The following is a 7,647-nucleotide window of genomic DNA, read 5'->3' as shown; positions in this document are numbered from 1 at the left end:
CAGCCTGGACAAGGACAGCCTCTACGTCAACGGTGACCGGCGCTCCTCCCTCGGCCTCCTCTGCTCTCCCATGGCAGCCCTGCCCCGGTGCTGCCCCTTGCCCAGCTCCAGCTCCTGACCCTCTGTCTCTCTCTTTCCCCAGGCTACAACGAGCAGCCAGTCCTGACAAGTGAGTACCATCCTGCCATGGGATGGGATCAAAAGACTGCAAGTGCCAGAATGGGGTCTTTTATGGACAGATCTGGCCTGGGACCAAGGCAGTCCTGATGGACCTGGGGAGAGGGGGACCACCCAAGCCATCCCAGTAGAGACCAGGAATGCCTGGAGCCATTTGTTTTCATCCCGCCAGAGGTATAACAACCATGTTTTTCCCCTCGTCATTCCCAATCTGTGCTTCCTCCAGCTCCCACCCTGCCACCAACAACGACAGCTGCTGCCCTGGAGCGTTTCACCGTCAACTTCACCATCACCAACCTCCCCTACACTTCTGACCTGGAGAATCCTGACTCGGCCAAGTTCAGAGCCACACGAAGGGTTATGAACATGATGGTAGGTGGACCAGCACTGGGACATTGCTCTGCCTGCTCTGGTCTCTTCAGATTGGAGGGAGGAGTGCAGAGAGCAGGCCATGGCTTAACTGGGAAACCTCTTCCCTTGGCAGCTGGACCGCCTGCTGAAGGGAAGCAGCATTGGCCCTGTTTTCCAAGGATGTGAAGCAACAGACTTCAGGTATGGGTCATGATCAACTGTCCCTGCAGGACCCATTGTTAGATCTCTAGGCTGTCTAAATCTTTTGGAACCCAGTCTATGGGCTGGGACCTCCACTTTACTGTGGGACATCCATCTTTTTAAAAGATTTCCCCAGACTTCGAATCCTCTTCCTTCCACATGCTCATATTGTTGTCTTAGTTGACACTGAAATCCCCCCAGGAAAGATCATAAACTACCCAAAATCCAGCTGTGAAGACAGAACGCGCTGAAGAGGATTTCTGAGGGAGATCTCTGTGTTTTGCAGGCCAGGCAGTCACAGGGAGGAGACCCGGGTGGACGCCGTGTGCAGCTACAGCAAGGAGCCCTCGGCTGCGCCTTTGGACAGGGTGGGGCTGTATCACCAAGTGAGCAACAAGACCAGAGGCATCACCCAGCTGGGCCCCTACAGCCTGGACAAGGACAGCCTCTACGTCAACGGTGACCGGCGCTCCTCCCTCGGCCTCCTCTGCTCTCCCATGGCAGCCCTGCCCCAGTGCTGCCCCTTGCCCAGCTCCAGCTCCTGACCCTCTGTCTCTCTCTTTCCCCAGGCTACAACGAGCAGCCAGTGCTGACCAGTGAGTACCTTGCAGCAGTGGGATGGGATCTGAAGGTTACAGGTTTTCGGCTTTGGCTTTCTCCAGGAAGTGGGGCTGTGGCTTTGACATCCTTGGGCGAACATGGGGGACGTGTCAGGTCATCCCATTGACACCAGGGCTGGCAAAGAGACCTCAGTGGTTTTCCATCCAGGGCCCTGACACTGAGGCACTTGCTCCTTGTCATTCCTTATTTCTATATTTTTCAGCTCCCACCCGACCACCAACAACGACAGCTGCTGCCCTGGAGCGTTTCACCGTCAACTTCACCATCACCAACCTCCCCTACACTTCTGACCTGGAGAATCCTGACTCAGACAGGTTCAGAGCCACACGAAGGGTTATGAACATGATGGTAGGTGGACCAGCACTGGGACATTGCTCTGCCTGCTATGGTCTCTTCAGATTGGAGGGAGGAGTGCAGAGAGATGGTCATGGCTTAACTGGGAAACCTCTTCCCTTGGCAGCTGGACCGCCTGCTGAAGGGAAGCAGCATTGGCCCTGTTTTCCAAGGATGTGAAGCAACAGGCTTCAGGTATGGGTTCCACCCCAGTGTCCCTTTGCAAGTCCCTCTCTCATAAAGGGAACAGCCACACCCTTTTCCCCCTCTTTCTGGAGGCTCGATCATCTCAGGAATGCTCTCCTGTCCAAAGACCTTTTCTCTGATTGCCAACCTTCTTTGACATTCTCCTCAAATCCTATAATTTCATCTCAAGGTACTTATGGTCTAACTTTGAGATGGCTTCTTGTCTGGCCTCGACTGTTTCTTCTTGAGAAGACCCAAGGGCTTTTGAGAAGATGGAGTTGAGGAATAGAAAAAAAATAAAAAGACCAAAATAAAAAAATCTAGACATGCTTTGGGAAGGCAGAGATTGCATTTTAACTCAGGAAATACATTGGGAGACCCAATACCCACCGCTGAAAGAAGAAGGTGCAGAGGAGGATTTCTGAGGGAGGTTTCTGTGTTTTTCAGGCCGGGCAGTCACAGGGACGAGACCCGGGTGGACGCCGTGTGCAGCTACAGCAAGGAGCCCTCGGCTGCGCCTTTGGACAGGGTGGGGCTGTACCACCAAGTGAGCAACAAGACCAGAGGCATCACCCAGCTGGGCCCCTACAGCCTGGACAAGGACAGCCTCTACGTCAACGGTGACCGGCGCTCCTCCCTCGGCCTCCTCTGCTCTCCCATGGCAGCCCTGCCCCGGTGCTGCCCCTTGCCCAGCTCCAGCTCCTGACCCTCTGTCTCTCTCTTTCTCCAGGCTACAACGAGCAGCCAGTGCTGACCAGTGAGTACCTTGCAGCAATGGGATGGGATCTGAATATTACAGGTTTTCGGCTTTGGCTTTCTCCAGGCAGTTGGGCTGTGGCTTTGAAACCCTTGGGAGAACATGGGGGACGTGTCAGGTCATCCCATTGACACCAGGGCTGGCAAAGAGACCTCAGTGGTTTTCCATCCAGAGCCCTGACACAGAGGCTCTTGCTCCTTGTCATTCCTTATTTCTATATTTTTAAGCTCCCACCCGACCACCAACAACGACAGCTGCTGCCCTGGAGCGTTTCACCGTCAACTTCACCATCACCAACCTCCCCTACACTTCTGACCTGAAGAATCCTGACTCGGCCAAGTTCAGAGCCACACGAAGGGTTATGAACATGCTGGTAGGTGAACCACCCCTGAGCTATCTCCTTGAACTCACTGATCTCATCAGTTTGGAAACAGTGCAGAGCTGGCCATTGGATAATTGTGTAATCTTTCCCCATGGCAGCTGGACCGCCTGCTGAAGGGAAGCAGCATTGGCCCTGATTTCCAAGGATGTGAAGCAGCAGACTTCAGGTATGGGTTCCACCCCCGTGTCCCTTTGCAAGTATCTGTCTCATAAAGGGAGCAGTCACACTCTTGTTCCTCTCTATCTGGAGGCTGGATAATCTCAGGAATGCTCTCCTGACCCAACACCTTCTCTCAGATTTCCAAACTTCTTAGACATTGTCCTCAAATCCTATAATCTCATCTCAAGGTGCTTATGCTCTAACCTTGATAAGGCTTCTATTCTGGCCTTGAGTGCTTCTTCTTGAAAAGGCCCATGGGAATTAGAAAAGATGGAATAGAGAAATCGAAACAAACAAACAATCAAAAAAATAGCCATGTTTTGGGAAGGCAGAGATTGCATTCTAACTCAGAAAAGGCATTGGGAGGCCCAATACCCACCGCTGAATGAAGAAGGTGCAGAGGAGGATTTCTGAGGGAGATCTGTGTGTTTTTCAGGCCGGGCAGTCACAGGGATGAGACCCGGGTGGACGCCGTGTGCAGCTACAGCAAGGAGCCCTCGGCTGCGCCTTTGGACAGGGTGGGGCTGTACCACCAAGTGAGCAACAAGACCAGAGGCATCACCCAGCTGGGCCCCTACAGCCTGGACAAGGACAGCCTCTACGTCAACGGTGACCGGCGCTCCTCCCTCGGCCTCCTCTGCTCTCCCATGGCAGCCCTGCCCCGGTGCTGCCCCTTGCCCAGCTCCAGCTCCTGACCCTCTGTCTCTCTCTTTCTCCAGGCTACAACGAGCAGCCAGTCCTGACAAGTGAGTACCATCCTGCCATGGGATGGGATCAAAAGACTGCAAGTGCCAGAATGGGGTCTTTTATGGACAGATCTGGCCTGGGACCAAGGCAGTCCTGATGGACCTGGGGAGAGGGGGACCTCCCAAGCCATCCCAGTAGAGACCAGGAATGCCTGGAGCCATTTGTTTTCATCCCGCCAGAGGTATAACAACCATGTTTTTCCCCTCGTCATTCCCAATCTGTGCTTCCTCCAGCTCCCACCCTGCCACCAACAACGACAGCTGCTGCCCTGGAGCGTTTCACCGTCAACTTCACCATCACCAACCTCCCCTACACTTCTGACCTGGAGAATCCTGACTCGGCCAAGTTCAGAGCCACACGAAGGGTTATGAACATGATGGTAGGTGGACCAGCACTGGGACATTGCTCTGCCTGCTCTGGTCTCTTCAGATTGGAGGGAGGAGTGCAGAGAGCAGGCCATGGATTAACTGGGAAACCTCTTCCCTTGGCAGCTGGACCGCCTGCTGAAGGGAAGCAGCATTGGCCCTGTTTTCCAAGGATGTGAAGCAACAGACTTCAGGTATGGGTCATGATCAACTGTCCCTGCAGGACCCATTGTTAGATCTCTAGGCTGTCTAAATCTTTTGGAACCCAGTCTATGGGCTGGGACCTCCACTTTACTGTGGGACATCCATCTTTTTAAAAGATTTCCCCAGACTTCGAATCCTCTTCCTTCCACATGCTCATATTGTTGTCTTAGTTGACACTGAAATCCCCCCAGGAAAGATCATAAACTACCCAAAATCCAGCTGTGAAGACAGAACGCGCTGAAGAGGATTTCTGAGGGAGATCTCTGTGTTTTGCAGGCCAGGCAGTCACAGGGAGGAGACCCGGGTGGACGCCGTGTGCAGCTACAGCAAGGAGCCCTCGGCTGCGCCTTTGGACAGGGTGGGGCTGTACCACCAAGTGAGCAACAAGACCAGAGGCATCACCCAGCTGGGCCCCTACAGCCTGGACAAGGACAGCCTCTACGTCAACGGTGACCGGCGCTCCTCCCTCGGCCTCCTCTGCTCTCCCATGGCAGCCCTGCCCCAGTGCTGCCCCTTGCCCAGCTCCAGCTCCTGACCCTCTGTCTCTCTCTTTCCCCAGGCTACAACGAGCAGCCAGTGCTGACCAGTGAGTACCTTGCAGCAGTGGGATGGGATCTGAAGGTTACAGGTTTTCGGCTTTGGCTTTCTCCAGGAAGTGGGGCTGTGGCTTTGACATCCTTGGGCGAACATGGGGGACGTGTCAGGTCATCCCATTGACACCAGGGCTGGCAAAGAGACCTCAGTGGTTTTCCATCCAGGGCCCTGACACTGAGGCACTTGCTCCTTGTCATTCCTTATTTCTATATTTTTCAGCTCCCACCCGACCACCAACAACGACAGCTGCTGCCCTGGAGCGTTTCACCGTCAACTTCACCATCACCAACCTCCCCTACACTTCTGACCTGGAGAATCCTGACTCGGCCAAGTTCAGAGCTACACGAAGGGTTATGAACATGATGGTAGGTGGACCAGCACTGGGACATTGCTCTGCCTGCTCTGGTCTCTTCAGATTGGAGGGAGGAGTGCAGAGAGCAGGCCATGGCTTAACTGGGAAACCTCTTCCCTTGGCAGCTGGACCGCCTGCTGAAGGGAAGCAGCATTGGCCCTGTTTTCCAAGGATGTGAAGCAACAGACTTCAGGTATGGGTTCCACCCCAGTGTCCCTTTGCAAGTCCCTATCTCATAAAGGGAACAGCCACACCCTTTTCCCCCTCTTTCTGGAGGCTCGATCATCTCAGGAATGCTCTCCTGTCCAAAGACCTTTTCTCTGATTGCCAACCTTCTTTGACATTCTCCTCAAATCCTATAATCTCATCTCAAGGTACTTATGGTCTAACTTTGAGATGGCTTCTTGTCTGGCCTCGACTGTTTCTTCTTGAGAAGACCGAAGGGCTTTTGAAAAGATGGAGTTGAGGAATAGAAAAAAAATAAAAAGACCAAAATAAAAAAATCTAGACATGCTTTGGGAAGGCAGAGATTGCATTTTAACTCAGGAAATACATTGGGAGACCCAATACCCACCGCTGAATGAAGAAGGTGCAGAGGAGGATTTCTGAGGGAGATCTCTGTGTTTTGCAGGCCAGGCAGTCACAGGGACGAGACCCGGGTGGACGCCGTGTGCAGCTACAGCAAGGAGCCCTCGGCTGCGCCTTTGGACAGGGTGGGGCTGTACCACCAAGTGAGCAACAAGACCAGAGGCATCACCCAGCTGGGCCCCTACAGCCTGGACAAGGACAGCCTCTACGTCAACGGTGACCGGCGCTCCTCCCTCGGCCTCCTCTGCACTCCCATGGCAGCCCTGCCCCAGTGCTGCCCCTTGCCCAGCTCCAGCTCCTGACCCTCTGTCTCTCTCTTTCCCCAGGCTACAACGAGCAGCCAGTGCTGACCAGTGAGTACCTTGCAGCAATGGGATGGGATCTGAATATTACAGGTTTTCGGCTTTGGCTTTCTCCAGGCAGTTGGGCTGTGGCTTTGAAATCCTTGGGAGAACATGGGGGACGTGTCAGGTCATCCCATTGACACCAGGGCTGGCAAAGAGACCTCAGTGGTTTTCCATCCAGAGCCCTGACACAGAGGCTCTTGCTCCTTGTCATTCCTTATTTCTATATTTTTAAGCTCCCACCCTGCCACCCACAACGACAGCTGCTGCCCTGGAGCGTTTCACCGTCAACTTCACCATCACCAACCTCCCCTACACTTCTGACCTGGAGAATCCTGACTCAGACAGGTTCAGAGCCACACGAAGGGTTATGAACATGATGGTAGGTGAACCACCCCTGAGCTATATCCTTGAACTCACTGATCTCATCAGTTTGGAAACAGTGCAGAGCTGGCCATTGGATAATTGTGTAATCTTTCCCCATGGCAGCTGGACCGCCTGCTGAAGGGAAGCAGCATTGGCCCTGATTTCCAAGGATGTGAAGCAGCAGACTTCAGGTATGGGTTCCACCCCCGTGTCCCTTTGCAAGTATCTGTCTCATAAAGGGAGCAGTCACACTCTTGTTCCTCTCTATCTGGAGGCTGGATAATCTCAGGAATGCTCTCCTGACCCAACACCTTCTCTCAGATTTCCAAACTTCTTAGACATTGTCCTCAAATCCTATAATCTCATCTCAAGGTGCTTATGCTCTAACCTTGATAAGGCTTCTATTCTGGCCTTGATTGCTTCTTCTTGAAAAGGCCCATGGGAATTAGAAAAGATGGAATAGAGAAATCGAAACAAACAAACAATCAAAAAAATAGCCATGTTTTGGGAAGGCAGAGATTGCATTCTAACTCAGAAAAGGCATTGGGAGGCCCAATACCCACCGCTGAATGAAGAAGGTGCAGAGGAGGATTTCTGAGGGAGATCTGTGTGTTTTTCAGGCCGGGCAGTCACAGGGAGGAGACCCGGGTGGACGCCGTGTGCAGCTACAGCAAGGAGCCCTCGGCTGCGCCTTTGGACAGGGTGGGGCTGTACCACCAAGTGAGCAACAAGACCAGAGGCATCACCCAGCTGGGCCCCTACAGCCTGGACAAGGACAGCCTCTACGTCAACGGTGACCGGCGCTCCTCCCTCGGCCTCCTCTGCTCTCCCATGGCAGCCCTGCCCCGGTGTTGCCCCTTGCCCAGCTCCAGCTTCTGACCCTCTGTCTCTCTCTTTCCCCAGGCTACAACGAGCAGCCA

The sequence above is a fragment of the Lonchura striata genome, chromosome 28 (genome assembly GCF_050655825.1).
Source record: "Lonchura striata isolate lonStrDom1 chromosome 28, ASM5065582v1, whole genome shotgun sequence".
Taxonomy (NCBI): domain Eukaryota; kingdom Metazoa; phylum Chordata; class Aves; order Passeriformes; family Estrildidae; genus Lonchura; species Lonchura striata.
This window is presented reverse-complemented; position numbering follows the sequence as displayed.